This window comes from Diaphorina citri, unplaced genomic scaffold (assembly GCF_000475195.1).
Source record: "Diaphorina citri unplaced genomic scaffold, Diaci psyllid genome assembly version 1.1 scaffold14729, whole genome shotgun sequence".
Lineage (NCBI taxonomy): Eukaryota > Metazoa > Arthropoda > Insecta > Hemiptera > Psyllidae > Diaphorina > Diaphorina citri.
In genome coordinates, this window is record NW_007392094.1 from 1 (window position 1) to 4,204 (window position 4,204).

General features: G+C 38.3%; 1 long non-coding RNA gene across 1 annotated transcript in view; it reads right to left on the bottom strand.

Moving 5' to 3' along the window:
* Positions 1 to 154: 154 nt before the first annotated feature.
* LOC113473091 overlaps positions 155 to 4,204 on the bottom strand; it is a 9,976-nt gene continuing 5,926 nt past the window's right edge. Inside the window, exon 2 of the long non-coding RNA XR_003395166.1 lies at positions 155 to 317. This is a non-coding gene — a long non-coding RNA (uncharacterized LOC113473091). The remainder of the gene's footprint in view (positions 318 to 4,204) is intronic.

Genomic DNA, 4,204 nt, shown 5'->3' on the forward strand with positions numbered 1-4,204 from the left:
ACTATGTTTGGACGCACCTTTAGATTTACTCAGAGAATTTGTTGGAAACGACTCGGGAACTTTGTGAAGTCCCCACATATGAATTAAAAATATTCATCGTATCAAGTGAAGAGTATTAGTCACTATTTCATCTTAATTCATCTGAAATTCAATGTTTTTTTTCCAACAGGTACTTTTTATTGGGTTTATTTTTGATATTCATAAGTAGACAATAACAACATGGAACAAAACATTAGTATTTGAATGAATAGCAAATAAGAATATGCGAGAGATTCAATTACATTACGATCCTGGTGCCATAGGTCTTCACTTCACACCTTGGTGTAACATCCCCCCTTGGTCACACACCGGGTCCATCACCAGACCTCGCATTTATGCGGCGGATTCATACGGGATCCCACTGGACATTGGAAGTCGCTAGCAAACTCTTTCAGATTGGACAGAGGACCCAGAACACGGAATTCGCCGGGCGAATGTGTATCGGTCAGGATTCGGATCTTGAGACTCTCCGGACGATATAGGGAGCACCTGGAATAAGGTGAACATGTAGTTAAGTCAAGGTGTCAGACATGTGAAATTCGAGATGGAAGACTCGGGAACTTTGTGAAGTCCCATATGAATTGAAAATATTCATCGTATCAAGTGAAGAGTATCAGTCACTATTTCATCTTACCTACTTGACTCGCGGGTTTTTGTGTTTTTCGTGCGTACCTACCTATCTTTTTAAACTTTTTTTTTGTATTTTTTTCTGTTTATTAGTCAGTTCCCGTATTTTCCATAGATTTGGAAAAAAACCGGAACAAAGGTGTGTTCCGGCGGAACATTTGATTTTTGACAAAAATACGGATTGTTCCGGGAAATAACGTACGGTTGGCAACCCTAGAGAGAACTGAAAAAGGTACCCCGGTAGTATTGAGAAATAAATAACGTACGGTTGGCAACCCTATTTGGCTGCCTCCTTGAAATATTTACGGACATAGAGAGAACCTGAGGGATAAAGAAAGATGAAGTTAAGATGAGCCTGTTGTTCACTAACTCCACTCATTAATCCTATTCTACTCTATTCTGTACTCTTAGCTACTGTATTTTCTATTCTATTCTACTCTATTTTCTATTCTATTCCATTCTATTCTATTAATAGAACATGTAAATATACTTAATAAAAAAATGAGAATATTAAACTATCAACTAAAGAAAAATAACATAAAAACAATACCAATAACTAGTAAAAAAATCATATATCACGCACTAATAGAATCCATACTGAGATATGGCGTAACTCTATACACATATGCCCCAGAATACGTACTTGAACCTCTCAACAGTGTACAAAGGAAAATCATTAGATATTTATTTGATGATAAAGATATGAAACTAATGAAAATAAGAGACATAGCAACATTCATAATGGTCACCCAGCACTTTAAAAACCCTAAATATAGAAAGAAAACAGAAACACAATATCAACTAAGAAGACAAGACTTTGAAAAACCAAGAGTATTCACTAAATATGGAGAAAGATGCCTGTCATATCATATCCCGAAATTATTACAGGAATACTGTGAAGATTTCTTAGATGAAGAAAATGTGAATAAAATCAAACAAAAAGTCAAAGAAAGGATACTTGAAAAGAACAAAGAAGAATAACGGAAATACCATAGATATGTAAGAAAGAAAAGGAAAACAAAAAGAAGAGGAAAGAAATCCATCTCCCTAGAAGTTTTAGTAAGCTTAGGAGATGTTACTTTGTGTTAAATTTAATTGTACAAATAAAAAGTTATCATTTTCAATATTCAATATTCAATATTCTTCTCCTCTTACTTCTATTTCTCATCTCCTCTCTGCTCCTCCTCCTCTTCATCCTACTTTTCCCTCCTTTCTCGCTCTCTCTCTCTTCTCCTTCTTCTTCTTTCCCTCATTCTCCTTTTTCCGCAATTCATCCTCCTTCTCTTCCTCTTTCTTCTTTTTCAACCTCCTCCTTCCTTTGCTTTTCTCTTCTCACTTCTCTTCCTCTTTCTACTTTTCTACCTCTTTTCCTTTCAATTCTCCTACTCCTCATTCTCCTAATACTATATTTTCCCCTCCTCTCGTTTCCTCTTCTTATCCTTCCCCTTCCTTACCTCTCCTCCTTTACCTTCCTCTTCTCACTTCCCCTCCTCTTCCTACTTTTCTACTGCTTTTCCTTTCAATTCTCCCACTCCTCATTCTCCTCATACTACTTTTCCTCCTCTCCCCTTTTCTCTCTCCTTCCTTCCTTCTTACCTCTCCGCTTTCCCTCCTTTGCCTCTCTCTTTTCACTTCTTCTCATCTTCTTAATTCTCCTACTCCTCATTCTCCTAATACTATTTTTCCCTCTCCTTTCCCCTCCCTCTCCTTTCCCCTCCCCTCCTTTCCCCTCCCCTCCTTTCCTCTCCCCTCCTTCCTCTTCTCCTCCGCCTCATACTACTTTTCCCCCTCCTTTTCTCCTTCTCCTTCATTCCATTTCCCCTCTCTCGGTGACAGAGCCGTCTGAATTTGACACTTCAAATTCATGTCAGAAAATGTTAAGAGATGCGAGTAGTGAGTGAGTGTGTGTGTGTGAGAGAGAGAGAGAGAGAGATTAAGAGAGGGAGAGAGAGAGAGCGTGTTTGTGTGTGGGGAAGATTTTTCACTTGCTTTTTTCTCAGGGTGGGAGTAAAGTTAAGGGAGAGAAGAGAAGGAAGAGGAGAGGGGAGGGAGAAGAACGGAGAGGAGGAGAAGTGGAAGAACGTGTAGGGGAGAGACAGAATTATGATATGGGGAGACATAAAACCAGTATCGACGAGTCATATTGAAGTACATGAGCGAAAGAATCGAGGTTCAAGTTTTTTTTTTTTTTCAAAAGGTTTGATAGAGGGCATTGTAACTGCTAAATCTTATGGAAAAGAAGAGAAAAGGAAGACAGGATAGGAGAAAGCCAGCTGTTCCGAGATAAAATCTGCTTATTAGGATAAATAAATAGATCAGTTGCGCTTACTTGGGTGATGTTTCAAAGTCATAGAGCAGGAAAAATGAGGACCAACGGAATTTTTCTTTTTCTTCTACGACTTGTAGATACCGAGATAAATCGATTTAAAAAATACCGGTAAATCGTAAACTTTGACGTCACGGCATACGCTCCCGTAGGCGATGACGTCATAATTCATGAACCCCGTAGCTATAGTCGTTGGTCTTTGGATTGCGTAAAAAGAAAAAGAATCCTAAAATAGGACTTACGCTTGATTGACAGAACCAAGAGCCTTGCGCGGACCGAAAAGAGGACCAAAAGGAAGAGAGGAATCTAAAGTCCTGCTATTCTCGAAAACGTCAATGCAAGGGACATAGTTTTGGATAATTTTTTTTGAGCCTTTATAGCTTTTACACTGGGTTTGGTTAGGAATAAGTCCATGTAAAGAGTCCAGAGTTTTAAACAGTACGGTTTAAATACAGGAGGTTTTGGACCTCGAGTATTTTTTGTTTTTATTTATTATCGTATTATGTATTATTGGTATGAGTTTACTGTCATAATTTCAGCAAGTCTTAAAAGGACCAGAAAGGAGAGAGAGAGAGAGAGAGAGAGAGCGGGAGAGAGTAGAGAAGAGAGAGAGAGAGAAAAGAGAAGAGAGAGAGGAGCAGAGAGAGAGGAGAGAGAGGAGAATGAAAAGAAAAAAAAAGTTAATGTACAACTTCCACAAATTTAAATGGAGTCCCTATCTCAACATCCAAAGTTTGAAAAAAAGGAAGAAGTCATACTTTCCCGCACATGTACAAAATACGTACAAATTGTAAGGCCTGACACCTCGGGGAGATCAACGCCCACTATACTTAATTCCACCCATCGGGGTTGATACAAATGTTAGACATCTAGCGTGGTTTTTAAAAGGGTTTAGGAAAAAAAAAAAAAGAGATACCTTCAATTGCAGTGAAATATCCCATTGCCGACTCCAAAACTGTTACCTCCCACTACCCAAAAAACTGTTACCTCCTAACGGTTAACCCTTTTATAGAAATTATTTCCAGCTAAGGATGCATTTTTCAACACTTTTAGTTTAGACTCCAGTTTTTATGAACCTTTTCATTGCAATCTTCCAGCTTTAAATTAACCAATTAACGGCAAAATTACTTTTACTAGTTTCTCATTACACTGGAGTCTAAAGGTGCAGGTTTACGTGTGCTTTGCGAACGTGTGTTTGTTTGCTTCGCCCTC